This window comes from Dreissena polymorpha, chromosome 13 (genome assembly GCF_020536995.1).
Source record: "Dreissena polymorpha isolate Duluth1 chromosome 13, UMN_Dpol_1.0, whole genome shotgun sequence".
Taxonomy (NCBI): domain Eukaryota; kingdom Metazoa; phylum Mollusca; class Bivalvia; order Myida; family Dreissenidae; genus Dreissena; species Dreissena polymorpha.
This window is the reverse complement of record NC_068367.1, coordinates 57591452-57611182: the sequence shown is the minus strand read 5'-3', so window position 1 is coordinate 57611182 and position 19731 is coordinate 57591452. Positions and strand designations below refer to the sequence as shown.

The window sequence follows — 19731 nt, the reverse complement described above, 5'->3', positions numbered from 1 at the left end:
GTAGTCGTCAGTCGTCGTCGTCGTAGTCGTAGTCGTAGTAGTAGTCGTTGTCGTAGCCGTAGTCGTCGTCGTCGTAGTCGTCGTAGTTGTAGTCGTCGTCGTCGTAGTCGTAGTCGTCGTAGTAGTAGTCGTAGTAGCAGTCGTAGTAGTAGTCGTAGTAGTCGTAGTAGTAGTAGTAGTAGTAGTCGTAGTCGTAGTAGTCGTAGTCGTCGTCGTCGTAGTAGTAGTCGTCGTAGTCGTAGTCGTAGTAGTAGTAGTAGTCGTCGTAGTAGTAGTAGTAGTCGTCGGTCTTGAATTACCCCCAAATTAAAATCCAGTCCATAATGTTATGTTTAATCTTTATATTAAATCTTTTGCCGATCTGTGTCAAATTGTATTTTTATCCGTGTGCAGGTTGAATTTCTGTCTTATCAAATGTCAATTACACCGATATTGTCAACTACATTGCGCCTATGAAGTCTTTAATTTTAACAATACTTTCACGTTTTCACCTTTTTTACTTTATGCTTTTTTGTATGTAGTGTTCTTTAATAGTTTGTTAGGTTACATTAACCAATACCACTTATTATACCACGATAACACCTTATATAGAAAATATGTAACAATACTGTCACGTTTCCCCCTTTTAAATGTTATGCTTTCTTGTATTTATAATTCTTCAATAGTTCACTCGTTCTAATATTTAAACCATCACTGAATTACTACTGTGAGTTTACATTAACCAATAACACTTATTATACAACGATAACACTTCAATAAGAAAAGATGAAATAAATATTGAAAATCAGCCGAAACGTCCTTAAAAGGGACCTTAACTTACTTATTATTCGCGCGCTTATTGTATCAACATTGTATAAACAAAACCATGCTGTTACGAACATGCGTTCTCCGAACATACATTCAGGACACGTGCGTTGTCAATATATATATTGCATGCACGTCGAATATTGAAATCATTACATACGTGTATATATAACAAAGTGTTGTTGTACATAATTTTGCTATGGATAAATGCCATTTTGATCATTCTGATGAAATAAAATTTAAACGCTTTGCCAGGCTTAGAAAGTTGGTTACATGAAACAAGAAACGAGATTAGTTCGTTTTAAATTTTCGTAAGCTTTTTGCAGTTTGTTTTCGGGAAAATAAGTATTTTGTGGCCTTCCATCTACCAACATGTCTCATGCTAAATCATCATTGCAACTTTTTTTTCTAAAACAATGCAACTTTAAACTACTTAAAATAACACATTTTCTTCGAAAAAAAGTTATCTTCAAAATACTCAAAGGTAACGCAAATTTATGTCCATGAACATCTCCACAGAAGTTTCAGCAATGCGTGTTCGCGGGCTAAAAAATCCAAATAACATTCTTAAGAGTTCGAGCATTCGTACATAAAATAGACATGGACGAGGGGAAAACAGAAGCTGCTGTTCAGCACACTTAAAAGTCTTTATTAACTGTTAACACAGCACCTTTTAGTCGCTGTTAAGGTATAACCTCGTGCATGTGGATGACCAGATTGAGTTGCGTCCATTTAATTCGTTTTTGGATTGCCTTATGTTATCTCGTTCACGACGACCAAGCATGTTTCAAACCACGTTGACCCTCGGGGCCACACAGATACCATATGTCAGATTTGTTGATGTTCACACTGTTAGTGATAGCTCAAAAAATTATGTCATATCTATGCAAACAGTGTTCTCTATTATTTTGTCGAAAATAATTTTTAATCAGGTTTTGCAGGTTTGTCGCATTAAATAAATACAGAACATTATAATTAAACGCGTCATATGCAATTAAATGCCAAATGCTGACTTGCAGTTTTTTATAATTAGGCATTAACTTAACCTATGCGAGCAATTAAATAACAGAAAAGCTGTAATACTTCAAATTATGATATATAAATTCAAGTTATTTAATCATTTAAAATACATTTTGTTGTCAGAATAAAATCCTTTTAAAAGTACATTTCGCCCCATTTGTACAAAAGGTACCATGTGTATTCTAATTTCGATGACACATGGTACCTTTTTTTGCACAAATGGGACGGTTTGTCATGTGTATTTTAAAACTAGGTAAAACGCTAAATAGCCTTTAGAGTACATAGTTATATTGATTCCAAGCGCAACACAAAATAATGAAAGACCTCAAATACATTCGTTTTCTCGCAAGAAGGTACTCACAAATTATTTTTTAATGACATTTTTCGACTAGGTTATATTAACTGAATGACTGTTCAAATACTGCTCTGTATATTAGCAATGTTTGCACAAGCGGTACACTATCTTAGAGAAATTTCATTAATGGCTGCAAATCAATAGTTATGAAAGGATTATTTGACTTGAAAGCGCGAAAATTATGCGAACCGGGATAAGACATTATTGATACATTCTTGTCATAAGGAAACATTCCATACACTCGTTGAGTAAAACATCACATATTGGAATAGCATTGCATTTCGAATATGCCCAGATCAATTTCTTTGTCCCATTAAACGGTTTTTGTAAGTACTATGATTAATATTAATTGAGGAAACTGAATTACTTTTCACACCTGGTACAAAACGACACTCTGCAACACCACATTAGAAGTTATAGGCCCGATTTATGTCGCATTGGTGTAGTGAGTTTGTATTCTTCTCTTAATGATCTAATGTTGCTGTTTGCGTTTTTTACTTATAAAACTTGACCAATATATTATTACCACAACCACTTGCATGTTAAAGTTGAGAGGATGAACTAAAAAAAGGAAAAACGTACAATTGCCTATGGTCAATGAGAAATTGTCCTGTCTGTTCGTTATTCGTGGTGGTTTTAGGTGGTTGACCATGATATGATGCACATAATATGTTCGTCAAGTTCGTTGTTCGCTTTAATCTGGTGGAATGAGTGATACGAAATTAACCTAGATCTGCGAACCGATATGACCTGATGTGTGAAAATAACAGAAAAGATGAACTTACGTTAAAACAAATTATATTTACTTTGTCTTATTGTTCAACACTGAAAACTCTAGTTCTTCCAGTACCATATCCTAAAACGAGAACATAAAAATATTCCCTTTCAAAGCATCAATAAACATACCGGTTTGTCTCGACATAAAGGTAATAAAGAGATGGCGAAAGTGAGTCTGAGTTACACTATATTATATTTCATTATGAAAAAATTCCACAAACGACAACACATCGGTTCAGGTGATAAGTGAAAAAAGCATTTAATAGACAAAACGTACATTTATTAAAAATTATTTAGAAACATGTGAAGTTCTGTTCAAATGTCCTACTTTAAAATAAGTAGAAAAAAACGATCAATACATCTTCTTGAATTAATAAATATGGTCCACATAGTTGTTGACTGAAAGCCCTGTGCAAAGGTACCATACTGTATATGACTGAGGGACAGCCATTATATTGTTGTAACTAAAACCTTTTATGAAGATCTGAGAATATTGTTATATGGACCAAAAACCTTCAAGTGCACAAATCGTCGGTCAACAATCTATTGACAGAAATAATGCCTTTGATTTTGACTAGTTGAGGCATTGCGAAGTTTAACGTCGATTTCGTCCAATTAACAGTCCAGTCCACCTTTTGGATTCCACAATGACTCCTGGTGTGACTTACAATAAAATAGGAGCATTATGTTTATTATAGCGTTTCCTAGATATGTTATAGACAGTATAACGTACAAATAATGTAAGAAATAGTAACAGGTTTTTCGGAACATCATCCAAGTTGTCTTGTTAAGTTGTGTGTTAATATAATGGTATGACATCAACGGATTTTAAATCTCAATTTGGATCGTATATGAATCCTGATTATTTGGTCATTTTAGAAATGCTTATGCCTTAACACAACAGCAAAAACCAGAAAATGACAAAACACACGCTCCTTAGGCGGATAAACCATCATTTCTAATACAAGGTAAAGTTAAAAGTGTGTTTGTGTTAAATGGGTTGACTGTAATTAGTCATTATTCACAAAAGTATTAAACCTGTAAAGTTTGAATGATTTAAATAATCTGAATCCAAAATAAGATCATGGTCAATGTTAAAGTGAGAGTGTTGAATAATATGCGTCGAAGAGGAATGTATGTAACCAAAAACTTTGCCGGAAGCCAGTTGTTGTGTCAAACGGTGTTGCTCCTAGGCGAAACTGCAAAATCATGTTAACCAGAAAATAGCCAGTTAAAAAGACGAATTAGGCCAAGATTGAGGTTAAGTGTTTTTGGTGATATGAGTGGATAAGAAATTGGCAGCTTAATTAGTATTATCGCGATGTAACACATAATAATGTGTACACAGTCTGTAAAGAACAACTATTACCAACACAAAGTGTCAAAAATAAAATGGTAAAAGTGTGGATACTTGTTGACCCCCCACGCATGTAAACAATTTCAAAAATCAAGTTCAATGTTTGAAACCTTAAATGGGAAAAAAAACATAAAAATAACCATTTTTAACCCTATTATGCCTAGCGTCTAGAAAAGAGGCCTTGGCAAACCGCGTAGACCCAGATGAGACGCCGCATGATGCGGCGTCTCATCTGGGTCTGCGCTGTTTGCTTAAAGGAATTTCTGTAAGAAATATTCTGAATATATAAATAAATATACTAGACATCCCTATTTTGGAAATAAATTGTTCCAATTTAGAAGGATGGGAGAGTCAACTAGGCATAAATTGGTAAAATAATTGCATAACCATTCTTCAAACGCCACAATTACAAATCGACCACGAATAAAGTTACATCACCGCGCATTGTTCAGGCATGTATATTAATGTTTAAATTGCATGTGTATTTGTTTGAAATCTTGAAATACAATATTTGTGAAAATTAATTATTTACAAATATGTATTTACATATATATTAACAAAATGACATATTGTATTTACGATCGGTACTGTGAATTTAAGTGGTGTCTGACTTCTTATTAGCTGAATATTGTTTCTCTATCTCAAGATTCATTATTTAACTTTAAAACCGTGCTTATTTGAGTGGCCTTTACCTTTGTAAAACTGTAATAAATATGTTAAGTTGAAAAAACAAACAGCACCACCATACATTGGAAAACCATTCAATAATAGTAATAAATGGCACCAAAATAATCCAAAAATCAAACCAAAGACAAAAATTTACCACTCCAAAATATTAAGTAAATTTGTCTCCAGCGAGGTTTGTTCATGGTTTAATTGTGATTTTAATTGAATCATTGATAATATAAAGGCTAAAAATAATTGTTCGACGACTCTTAAATGTTCAATATCTGACACAAAAATCTATTTAAATAAAATATTAAAAAGAGGAAATTCTTAAGGGTTTAAATAAAAGGGGAACATTAAAAAAATATCGAAGGTCAATTTTAACTATTTATTTCAGACAGATTAACCGATAGTAAAATCTAAGCATAGTTCAGTGCCGAACAGGTCCGTAATGACAGCAAACTGAGCGTATGTAATTACATACATGGCTTCTGTTTATAACAGCAGTGTCTTAAAATAGAACGCATTAATGTACATATTAATTGACGAGCACGTGGCCAATATCGTGGATTTGATTTGTTATCCTTGTTATTATTCAACTTAGTTTTATGTTTGTAATAAATTATGTATACACTTCTATCATCCAATAAAATACATTATGAGCTAAGCTAGGCATACAAAGCGTTGTATTGCGCTGCACTGATTCATTGCAGCTTAATTCATTTTGATGTATATGTGTAACACAATTATCCTCTACAATTATACGTATTATGTTACCTATGATTATGGGAAAGCATTCACTTCTTTTTTCGCTCCATCATTCTGGTATTATATTACTTTGAAAGAAAGGTAAACTCAGTTCGTTTAGACATCGATTTAAATATGGATTAAAATGTATAACGTGAACAGCATGCATATATGACAATTAACCCTTTGCATGCTGGGAAATTTGTCGTCTGCTAAAATGTCGTCTGCTGAATGTGTAAAATAAGCATTTTCTTCATTTTTTTCAAAGAATACTATCATAATAGCAAACAGTTTGGATCCAGATGAGACGCCACGTTCTGTGGCGTCTCATCTGGATCCAAACTGTTTGCAAAGGCCTTTAAAATTCGGTTCCCGCACTGAAAGGGTTAAACATTCGTTTGAATAGTGTGTTCAGGACAGCGCAATCTAAATACGTGTATCTGATATCATTCATGTTTAATTGTTATGTACTCGACCAATATAAATATCAATACTAACGTCCAGTTCTTTAATAAAAGGCTCCTTCAAATGTCACCAGCCTTCGCGTAAGGCATTCGCAAACGACATGAATGTTGTGAATACTACTCATTGTATGACAAGAAGTAAAGCTATCCATTAAAAAATATCTGCAAGGTATTTCTTGAAGGTTTTAAACAGATTAATCAACACAAATTACTTTTTAAAAGTAATTATTTCCCATAAATGTGATAAGAAAAAGATTTGCAGTTAATATACAACTTCTTGACACATCTATAATAATGCTAAATGAAATAGAATTTACCTGATTACTTACTGACTTCAATCACCATCTTAACGCTGTACGTTTATGCGCGTGTGTATCGTGTAAATGAACGCGTGTGCTATTATAAAACCCTCCAATGCACGGAAAAGTATGAGATCGGCAACCCCTTATTTTTAAGTAAAGATGTGAACTTAGAGCATAGTAAGATAGTGTTCTTGAAGGTTACCATGTTTTTTTTTCAATCGCGACACAAAGTGAGACCTACATAGTCCACCTACCCCTCATTCTACCTTCTATTGATAGTGGGAGTTTAATAAACGTATAAAATTAAGGGTAGTACATCAATATAGGAAAACACCGTGAATAACCCTTCAAAATAAAATATACATTCTTAAAAGTTTGAAAATATTTACGTTAGTATTCAATAAATGTCGATCGTAATGTTTTGTCATTATAAAATGTCATTTATGATTGGCATAGTTACGAGAGCTTGATTACATGAAATTATTCTCGGTTTGATAAATACGGTATAGAATGGTTGTATACATGTTATTTATAAGAGAGATTATGGTAATGGTTTAGCGCGAAAAATGCACGGTTTGTGTTTAAGATTGAGCGCGAAAGCGCACGAGTTTTTCGTGCTGGGGTATATATGATGTGCAAAACTATTGTGTCGCCATTCGAGGGTGTATTTGACAGGCAAAAGTAATGGAAAAAGAAAACGAAGGGGTGATAAAGTAGTTTAGGCGTTCATTTGCGAAATACATAGCATTCGGAAGGAGAAGATTTTCGATGCGAGGACTGATTCACTGCTAGAAGCGGAATGGTGAGATGGAACTTCGAACAAAGGTCAGACTTGATGGTTCTGTTTATTTTAATAACACTGACAACAACATTCCGATTGAAATTAACACAGGTTGTGTTCATTGTTAACTTTTATGAAAAGTATATTCAATAACATGCTCCATATATTTATTTGTGCTGTTGTTTTTGTTTAGTTTCAACTATTCTTATACATCAATTGATTCGACTATTGGGTAAAAATTAAACTATTTAAGTTCCAAAAAAGGTCGCAAATGTAATGTGATTTTTTTGGATTATATTAAGGTAAGTCTACATAGTGTGTCACTCCAGGTTGTATAGTTAGATCACTCTCCCACATGTTTTTACGAACACCTTGCTTTATTTTTGTTGTTTTTAAGATATACCCCTTCTATGGGTATATATGTGTTACATGTTTTTGTATTAGTTCCATACGCATGATTCAGCAAACGATTTATTAAAATTAACTGCTGTATTTCCTTATAATACAGCAAGATCTTTGTGTGCGATATATGACGTGGTATGATAATGGGCGGATACAAATGTATGCGTACATATCTTTCAACTATTAAGGTATTCCAATTGTGAATTAAGAATGTAACATCAAAAATGGATATATTACGGAAATTAGATATTCTATTTATATATAAAACAGCTATAGAGACTTGTCTTGTAAACTTTTCCGAAACATGTTTGTGTTTTGCATATATTACATCTCGTTCGCTGGATATTGAAAAAAAAAAGTTTTCATAATAATTTAAGACGTTATTTTTTCCCTGCAAGGTTGGTGTCAATAACGGTACATGCATATGTGCTTATTACCATATTTTGGATATGCTGTGGTATAAATTTGGTTTGGAAAGAGCGTTAACAGTAATTTTGTTGTTTAACAATTAAGATGAAAGGCATTTATCGGTTTTGTTAAATTTAGTTTCGTCATAGTAAAATGCACTTTTAAATATTAGGTACTGTAATAATAACAAAAGTAAACATGATTTATTAGCATTATAAGTCATTTTGTTTTCGTGAATAGTTTTTGTTCTTGTTTGGTGATCTGTTGGCTTGATGTGTAAAGACATTTTGCTTTTAAGATATTTGGCCGTTTTTTGAATGCCAGTTAACATGTGTAATTTGCTAATCGTTTGGTAAAAGCCAGTTGACCAGATGTAGATAAACCCAGTTGGCGCGTGTTGTTTTTTAACCAAACTTGTTAAAACGTACGTTTACATTTATATTTTTGTGACTATTATATTTTTTAAGATTGTACTGTACGAAGGTTATTCAATATATTGGAGAACATTAATTTCGAAAGTCCTGTCAAAAACAAGCACTCACTCCTATTTGTCTTTGGGTTATTATTTGTATGATAATGATGTTTAAAGGATAATGCTATTATGGTTGATAATGATGAGCGTTTAAAAGTATTTTGAGAATAGAGAATAATAAATTTACTCATAACTATGAGTAAATCTGAATACATTAGATTACATCTGATTTTAATATGCTCGACGATAATTCGATACGGACTTTGAGTTAATTTATCAAGTAACAACAAAGAGTGTGTAAGAAAGTGTTTAAGATAGAATTGAAATATCGAAACAAAATACTGAACTATAAAAAATGATGTTTAACCGTTTTATCAGTGTATATCGTTCACGTTTTGATAAAAGCAATTAAAGACGAAAACATAGTTTTGCTTTAACCAACATATTATTTTAATGCAATGATATTATTCGAATAATAATTTGAGCAATAAGTTGGATATCATTTGGTTATCTATTCTGAGCAATAAATATTGTGGTGTAAAAATAAATAAGTAGATCTATATTAACTGTGCGCATTGAATTCATATCGACGACAGACGAAAAATGGTTGCTTTTAACAACAGATTATTTTAATGCAATATAATCATTTGAATAATGTCGGATAAGTAAAATATAATCAGGTAAACTATTCTGAATAAATACATATTGTGGTACACAAATAAGTAAATCTCATAACTATGTGTGCATAGAATTCATATCGCTATACGGAAAATTGCATAGTTTCATATAGTAACCGTTACCAGGAATCCGTTATCTTTCAATTTAATTTGCTAATTGTAAGTCATATTTGTTTTCTATTACAAATCTATTTCAAATTCTATTTAAAATACAACAGTGACATTCTATTGCTTTGCCCTGCCTCACGTTTTCCTCGCATTTACAGACTTAAAATGTACTTACACAAAATCTTCTATTTGCATATCAATTTAGTACGTCATTTGTATAAATACAAACTCAATTAACGGATAAAAAACTATCATCGCTTGTCGTATAAAAATTTGACGCAATGTGCATACATTGACCGAATATTAAAGGATCAGGACGCTACTCATGTGCTAATAGATATATCAATGAAACCGTGTGAAACGGTGAACCGTGTGAAACGGTGAACTGTGTGAAACGGTGAACCGTGCGAAACGGTTACGTCAAACGACTTCAAATAGTCCGTTCCCAGCAAACAATTAGCAACCAGTTGACATACTGTAACAATACATTTGATTAGTTTAAACATATTTATTTCAAACAAGTTTACATTATTTATACATAGAGTATCATACAATACTCATACTTTCATGTTCGAAAAGGATTAGAACGAAAGAAACAGTCTTACGTGGTTCTTCTCCCTTGCAATATGAAAAGTTACACGTTTACGGACATAATTGGCTATGTAAGGCAAAGTGAACAATATTTTTATACAAAACACTCTCCACTTATAGAATTATATTTGCATACTAAAATTAATATGTTGACATGTTTGAAAAATGTAAGAAATAAAGAGAGAGGTTATGAAAGAAAAGGAAGACGATGTTTATGAAGACTTGTTGAGTTCGAGCGAGAGAGAAAGAGAAGTATGTGATTCGTTCTGTATCAAATCGCTGACTATTCATAATAAATTTGTGAACTGCATCAGCTATTTTAGTATTGGTTAAGTAGTCACGTGATACGTCTCCATATAGAATAGTTTCGATACATGGGACAGAATAAATTGATATTGTGTTAATGAGTTCACCACGAATGTGTAGATACAGATTGCATTCAAGGAAGTAGTGTGACGTGGTTTCGAGAAGTCCACAGTGACATATAGGCGATGTAACTATGTTGCGTCTGAAAAGATGATCATTTAGAGCTCTACACTCTGTTCTTAAGCGCGTATGTAACATTTTGGGAGCGCCTTTCGCCATATGAAAATGAAGGATTTGAGATCGGACGATCACTGTTAATTAATATTTTTTGAAGGATTGGGGCGTTTCAGCATTTTTGATGTCGTCGGGTAGACGATTCCATTCGGATACAGTAGATGGTAAGAAAGAACTTGAATATAATGATGTACGAGCTTGAACTGTTTGTAAATGTGATGAATTTCTTAGAGAGTAATTGTTTCGTGAACCCACTGTTGGCGGCAAGAGAGATTGCATATAGTTTGGGACATTGTTTGGATTGATTTTACACGTTAATATTAAAGTAACAATCACGCTAAAAAATATCGAATATTTCGTTAAATAAAGCTAACCCATAAACAAATCAATGTTCCTTTTAGCAAAATGCAAAATTTCGACATTAGATGTTGTCTGGTAACATTGATTAAACGAGATACAAAATGCTCGTTTTTATTGTTTGAGGCCACAAATAATTCCATTTATATCTCCTGTGAAATATCCGAACATTTACGGGCGAACACGAGATTGGATACGGTAAGCGTCGGAAGCATGACGTAGCTCTCATGAATAATCATTCTGTGAAATTAAAATGAATTCTCGGTAACTGGAACTTAGCGAATGCGAACATGGCTTGTATAAAGTATGCAAATGAACGCAACCCGAATGAATCCGATCCTGACTCGAAAGCGAAAGTAGATTAAATCGTGGAACGATATTTAGATATTTAGATGCTTAAAATTTGCCGAATGCTTGTAATATAACGTTTTTGCATCAATGTTACTTGTTTTTAGGGTCTTCCTATTGTAATTAACCATCGTATGGTACTACTTGTTGTCGAATGTTTTTATATAGCATAATACATGGCCGTATGTATTGGTTAGCGTGATAGTGACTTTAATTTGTGTTTGAATCTGCGTTGGCTGATGGTGTATCACCCTTGTTCATTTAAAAGGTTTTCAATTGCGACTCAACGTGTGCATCCAGATGTTATGCGCGCGGCTTCAGTATACATTTTTTTCAAGTTCATCTTTTTCATATTTTGTACAATTATCAAAAACAGTGTCAGAATATTTAAGAATTGGTTTTATAAAAGAAAAGTGTATTTTCTCGAGAGTTTTTCTATCGAGAATCGTTTTTAAACGACGTATTATATAGATTCGTTTCCATGTTTTTTCTTTTACATGCGATATATGTGTATGCCAAGTACAATCATTTGAAATAAATACACCTAAATGCTTATGGACGTCAACGATCGGTATATTAATATTATACATTGTTAATGGCGGATGAAATGGTTTGTTTATTTTTCTAGATATAAGCATTGATTCGGATTGAGATTTGTTGAAGCTTACTAACCATTTATCTGCCCACATAGAGATTTTATCAATATCGGATTGTAAAACGGCTGCGGTTTCGTTTTGTGAGTTTACAACCATAAAACGACTGGTATCATCCGCGAACAAGTGGATTTGTGCTTGTTTATCAGTTATAATATCATTTATATACACTAGAAACATGAGAGGGCCCAGAATAGAACCTTGAGGGACGCCGGCACTAATTTCAGTAAGATTGGAGTGCGCTCCTGGTTAAATTACTTTTTGTTTGCGATCGGAAAGATAGTTTGACAAAATATATAATAAATTCCCTCTGATACCTGCTTGTTGAAGTTTGAATAATACAACATTGTGCCAGACTCTGTCGAAAGCTTTACTTATGTAAAAAAATACAACTGTGACCTCAAGCCCATTGTATAGTGCTCTGCAAAAAGTATTATAGATATATGTAAGTTGGTTAACAGTCGAATATCCAGGCAGGAAACCAGATTGAGTTGGCGCAAAGAATGAATTAGCATTTAAGAAATTAAAAATGTGTTTGTGTATTGTTCTCTCAAAGACCTTTTCAGTAGTATTAAGGATCGAAATAGGTCGATAATTTGACGATAAGGCTGGATCACCCTTTTTGAAAACCGGGCACACATTTGCAATTTTCCAACAAGCAGGCATTTTGCATGAACGTAAACAAGAATTAAACAAATCACACAATGAATGACTTAGTTGATTTATTGCCTCTTTGAGAATGCGATTATCTATTCCATCAGGACCGGACGCTTTTCCAATCTGAAGGCATTTTACTGAGTCAATGACTTCCTCCTGTATGATGTGAATAGAATGAAGAATATTATCTTTTACATTGTGTGTAGATGGGAGATTGTGATTTCGTTCATCAATGAAGCACTGGCTTGAAAAATACTTTTTTAACATATCAGCTTTAGATGTGTCATCAGCTACAAAGGTACTTGTTTGATCATTGTAAAGAGGAGGAATTGAATTGTTTGTACTAGATGGGATACATGTTTGGAGCGTCTTCCGCCAGTCTTTAGCGCAAAGTTCAGAGAATTTAATTTTTTCCGCAATGTTGAATAAATATTTTTTTGAATTACGTAAAAGTAAAACAACTTCATTTCTGGCGCGACGAAAATTTAACCAGTGATTATCAGTATTCGATTGTTTGGCTTTTCGATAAAGACGTTTTCGTTGCTGATTTTTTTTCTTTATGATATTGTATAGCCATGGGAGATCACGAGAGCGTATACAAACATTTTTGTTAGGAATACAATTGCCTGCAATATGTTTTATTGTTTTGGTAATATTTTCGGCGTATATATCAATATTTTCGGATTTTAATGTATCCCAATTAGTATCTGTCATTAATTGCCGTAATTTTGTATAATCCCCAATGTCGTAGAGCCAGATCGGTCGAAAATACGTTTTGCCTTTTGGTTTTGTAAATTTCAATGTGACAAAAACTGGGCAGTGATACCGTACCATTAGATCTAAGAATGGTTCTCCTACTCCAGAGAGTAATACGGCATTTTCATTACTTACAAAGATTAAGTCAATTACGGAAGATGTTTGTTCAGTATACTGTGTTGGTTCATAGATAAGTTGAGTAAGATCATATCGGAGACATAATTCGTTTATTTTACGGGCTGTTAGTTCTGATAGAGCATTCATAATAAAATCGCCTGTAATAATAATATGGTTTATACGTGTTTCTCTGGCTAAACCTATAGACTCTTCGATGGCATTCGTGTATAGTCTGTCCGCACTTAGTGGTCTATAAAAAACGCCAATCACAATTGACTTATTGGTTGAGAGAAATACTTCAATCCATATACATTCAACATTATGTAATTCGAGATCATGTCTGCGTTTAAACGAGATATTTTCATTGACGTATATTGCAACACCACCGTGTGAGTCGGGGCGATCCGTGCGGATTGGCTGGTGGAAGCCGTTGAAGAGGAGATCAGTAGTTGGGATATAATTATTTAACCATGTTTCAGTAAAGCCAATTTATCGGAATCACGAAGACTTGTGTAAAGAATATCTACTTTTTGCAGCAGGCTTTGAATATTGTAATGCACAAATCTTAAGTGGTTTGTTTCTGATGCGTTGTAAACTGACGATGAACTGTTTGAATCTGTGTTAAGAGATAGGTCCGACAAAGTGGGCCCTGGATTAGGATGAATATCACCTGATCGTAAAAGGATAAGATACGACCAAAAGCATGCTTCAAAAAGAGGAAGCACTTGAAAATCCTTGTGAGCAGAAGAATAGCAGTATGTACTTTTTTTCCCTTGCAAAACGCGTTTACATGGGTGTTCCACACTTAGTGATATATTCATTGATGTGTTAACATTAATTTGTAAAGAAAGGAGGCTGAAAACATTTAGCCATAAGTGACATGCATATAATAAGTGAAGCAGTAGTGGAAAAATAGCTGAATGTCTATATGACAGCGTTTTCTGGTCTTCTTTTAGGGTACAACATAATGATATTCTCCAAGATATACGAGATGGGACATAAATGCTGACATGACACGTTTGTTGCATTTGACCATCGCTACATATTGAGCCATGGCTGATGAAGAGATTCGATAACGTCGGAAGCTACAGAACTGCATCAGATAGGAATAAAAGATATGAGAAAGATAGGAAAGTAGAAAGACAAAGGGGCAAAGAAAAGATGATGATATATTATGGAACAGTATCATGATAGGAAATATTGTGTTGGGTGCATAAGTTCGAACATGATAAAACCCTAGACATAGCATTAGAACTATGAAAAAATGCAGTTTAAAATACAAGATACTTAAGAAGTACAATAAGAAGTATGTGCTCCTGACTGTATAGCAATCATGGCTTACATAGACCGTTAACAATTACATATATTGAAATGTGTCGGTTATCAATTAAAGTGTAGCAATATAGTTTTACAAAATAACAGGTCTATTACATCGAATATACAGTAAAGAAGCAACTAGACTTACATCTTCTCCAACTATTACGCAACAACACGTATGTACACGCGCAGGCATGTACATACAATACAATGTTACATAAGTAACGATGCATCATTGCACAAGTCAACTCAAACATAGACTTATGCGGTGCAGTATATATCAATAATTATTAAACATTCCGCATACATTGTAAGTATATTGAAACAAATAATATTATTACACTATAAGGAGAGGCTCACTTCAAAAACAAAAAGTTAGAGTCTCAGAGTGTATTTTATTAATATATCGTTGGGGTTTCGTACTTATAGATATCGTATTTTGTAAGTTTTGATGACATTACTGTATACTGTATTTGATGTAATTTTCTGTAGGCGAGCAAAAGCAATCCCACGTTTAGTTGTCAATGTAGGGAGCATTCGAGTTACTCAAAGAGTACATAGTTTACTATAGTTATGTATAAAGGGGCCAAGAAAAGATGATGCTATGTTGAGCAAAATTATCATGATAGCAACTGTTATGTTGGTTGCATTAATGCGAACATGATAAACCACTAGACTTAGCATTTGAACTATCAGAAAATACAGTTTAAAATACAAGATACTTTAGAAGTACAATTAGAAGTATGTGCTCCTGACTGTATAGCAATGATGGCTTACATAACCGTTAACGTTTACATACAATGAGATGTGCCGGTTATCAAGCAAGGTGTAGCAATATAGTTATACAAATATAACAGGTCTACTACATCGAATATACAGTAAAGAAGCAACTAGACATTTGATGTAATTTTCCGTATACGAGCAAAGGCATGCATACAAAATACACAGGAAACATTTTAAGCATACGGGGCCAGGTGATGTAGTGATTGACTATAGGCATGTACATTTGATTCATTGCATTATAAAGCAATCTGCTTAAATGTGTATTAATGCAAATTAGTCGCTTTTCATAACTCGTTTACCGATTTTTTACATATATGAGTGTAAGCGTCAAGAGGACTATTTATCACATGCCATACCCTGTTTCCCATGTAATATAATCATTACTAATATTTATATCTTACACATGTGTAATATGCTGTTTAAGCGTTGTTTTCATTGGCTAAGTTTTCGATCGATTGTTCCATCGTTTTTTGTTATTTTGCTGAAATGACGTTTCAACGTCAAATGACGTCACGAAATGTAAACAACATTCGGGATTTATCATTCTGTTTGCGTAAATACTTATTTAATTTGCTTATTTCAAATTATGTGATAAAAAAGATCTAACACTCGTTGTCATATCATACCATATTTTATTAAACTCGTCCAGGAAATTTGTTAGTAACCTCGCCAAAGGCTCGCCTACTAACAAAACTCCTGAACTCGTTTAATAAAATACGGTATGATATGACAACTCCTGCCAGATCCTATATATATCAAATATAACTATTATACACCTTGATGTCATTTTAACAAAGTGTTTCATTTTGTTTTTCTATACTATGTCAACTGAAATAGTATCATGGTGACAAATTTATTATAACCTTATTTACTTTAATAAAAACAAACCTCCAAGTTCTTGCATTTTTTTAACTTTCTGCAAATCAGGGCAACAATTCAAAAGTCTCAAATTAGACGGTTCAGGTGTTATGCCATCACCATCATCATAATATCAGTTGAATTGCATTTGTATCACATGTAAATTATGCGCCATTTACAAAACACTTCACTCAATGTGAGGTCGCTTTGTGGTAAAATGATTCTTTTTTGTAATAAAAGCTGTCCGCTTCTTCCTTAGCAGAGCGTAGTACTCGAGTTTCAATAAAGATAACCAACTATTCCACGATGACATCATCGCTAAGGACTTAAATCAAGAACATGTTTAAAATAAATTATATCGATACCAAACTCTATACCACAAGGGCATATCGACCCATAAATGCCTAGCGTCTAGAAAAAAAGGCATTGGCAAACAGCGTAGATCCAGATGAGACGCCGCATGATGCGGCGTCTCATCAGGGTCTGCGCTGTTTGCTTAAAGAAATTTCTGTAAGAAATATTCTAAATATAGAAATAAATATACTAGACATCCCTAATTTTGGAAATAAATAGATCCAAATTAGAAGAATTGGAGAGTCCACTAGTCATAAATGGGTTAATATAGTTACCCATCAGCAATATATTGTCAATAAAGGGATTTGTAACTTTCTAGACAATAAAACAAACGCATACAACTGCAAACATGCCTGTCGGCCGTATAATGTATATTTTTAATTTGCAGAACAAAATAAAAATATATCCAATATTCAATATGATTACGCCATGATTGAATTGGCCTTAACAGTTGTTTTTGCTGTTGCTGTTTTTCCACAAACGTGCCGAAAATTGTAGTCAAACATTTTGTAACGTAAATAAATCAAAATGGGGTGAAATTCTCTTAAAGATAAAAAGTTTTTCAGGTCACGTTTTACCATCCGACTTTAAAACGCTAATACCATGCACTTATTGAATCTTTAATGCTGCGCAGTATATTGACTTGCGATATCGGGAATGTTCATCACAACTGTGTGAAGCTCTAGTTGTGATAGTGTTGCAAGTTTGTAAACCAATGACTTTTTAATAAATTGATAGTATATGTCTGTTGTCTTACATGTTTTACAAATACTAACTCTGAAAACTCTTTAAAAATGTCATTTCATTCCCCAAAATGATAAACGGATGGGAATACCATAACCGGAGATTAAGCTCTGGTGAAGCATTGAATAAAAAATATTTCATCAACAGTTCAAATTCTTTAAACAGCAAAATAAGTTAGGCTTCTAATTTCCACTGACACAACCTTGTCGACTTTCCAAGACACAATTCGAAACACGGCTTCCAACCACGAGGACAACGTCATCCTTGACAATACTAGAGGTATGAGCTCCATTAATTTTACTTATAATAGCTACGAGAACCTCGTTGCAAGTCCGCGTGCTGTTGATAACGTAAATTGTGACGATAGTGGACTGTATTGTGTAAATTGTATTGTATTCTTTTATATTGTATAAATGTACGATAATTTATTGAATTCTCATGTTATAAACAAAACGTAAATCTTAAATGTTTTATTGTAGTATTTGTTTCCATTGACTGGACCGAGCGTTGTTGGTGTTGGCGACAAAAGAAAATGTGTTGTATTCTAGCTGTTATTTTCTATTTCGGTGGTGCATTCAATTACAGCGACAATAGTTGTAAAACAATGAAGAGAAAGTAGGGTCTTTTGCAAGGCGACTTGGAAGATTTGAGTGAGTGAACGACCTTACCGGTATTTACATAAGCAATAGTGTGTGTATAGCAAAAATAAGTTAAAGAAAAAAGTTTGCACTTCAAACTTACCCTGTAAATTTGTGTTCATGTTAGTCGAAACAAATAACTTATTTTTATGCATTATTGATCAAAACATACTTCTTAAGTTCCTTTTGTACTTGTATAGGGCCTGTTGCATACAGTTACGAACGGTTCGCTACATTTGGAGAGTCATTGGCGTTGATTTCATGACGTAGGTTTGGGAAGAGATGGTTTTAAAGGGGCATTTTCACGTTTCGGTGAATTGACAAAATTAAAAACAGTTGTTTTGTTTCAGATTCGCAAATTTTCGTTTTAGTTATGCTATTTGTGAGGAAACAGTAATATTGAACAATTATCATGCTCTAAAATAGCCATTATATGCATCGTTTGACGATTTAAAAAACCTGAAAATTATAATGCGTTGCAACGCGAAACGATTGAATAATTTGGTGGGTTTTGTTGTTGTCGTTATATTTTGTGAAGCTACGTGGGTTGCTTATATGAAGTATAAAATACCTCGTTCACAGTATGAGCACGGATTGCCGAGTGGTCTAAGTGGTACACTTTAGTCCAGGACTCCAGGGGCTGTGGTTCGAGCAGTGCTGAGGGTAACTGTTTTTTTTTCTTTTTTAAATTGCATTCTTGATTTTGTTCATGAGCCTTTTAGATTCAATGTTTACATTTATCGATATAAAGCATTTAATGACAATCTTCAATGCACGCCTCAATCTGTGAAAAGGCCCCTTTAAACCGGGTACGTGAATGAAGAACTGCAGGGAAATATTGACACAGACGTGACACACATTGACTTTTCTGTCTTTTTTGGCTTTAAAACAATCACATGTTTACTCACTCGATACGATTATAAAACTTTACAAGAGTTGTATTGTTTATAAAATGTCTGTTGCAAAACGAGGATTCAAAAATGTATGCATTATTATAAGAAAACGTGCAGTTTCACTCCGTTTTTTTTTTGTAAGGTACCGTTTACTAAAACATTTTTTTACAGATATGTATAATTTTTTGTTTTTAAAGTGTCAAACACGTATTCATTTCCAAAAGTAGTAAGACAGTTAACAAGTGTTAGGTTCACATAAACTGTGATTATGCTGATAAAATTCAGTTATCTAGTATTCATAGCGACTGTTCAACTTTTTTTCATAGGAATTTACATCTCCATCATTCGGATGAACAACATCAGTACATCTCCATCATCGAACGCTCAATTTTCCAATAAACTGCATGGAAAATCAGCCCAAGGAATTCGTTCAGGTCGCCAAGGATAATTTCGTTTATTCTGCTTTTCTTGATAATAGACAATGTCATTTTGTAAGAATTGTTTGAATAATAATTGACTAAATGTACAGACAACTGGACGAGTTAATATGTAACATAGAGGGGACCCGGGCAAAAGTAACATTTCATCAATTGCACGAATTCACTCTTTAAAATATGCCGCTGTCTTAATTGCATGCTAGTTACCGATCACTGTTACCACAGATCCATTTGTCAAAAATGGGCTGCTGCTAAAAAATAACAATCTCTGCGATCTGCGATTTAAACCGGTCGATTTAAAGATAACAGTCTGTGTGCCGCTTCTGTTTGATATTTCCCCTGCGAAGA

General features: G+C 33.5%; 1 protein-coding gene across 33 annotated transcripts in view; it reads right to left on the bottom strand.

Moving 5' to 3' along the window:
- LOC127855476 (parathyroid hormone/parathyroid hormone-related peptide receptor-like) overlaps positions 1-19731 on the bottom strand; it is a 233525-nt gene that overhangs the window by 132762 nt on the left and 81032 nt on the right. The gene's annotated exons all lie outside the window — the stretch shown is intronic.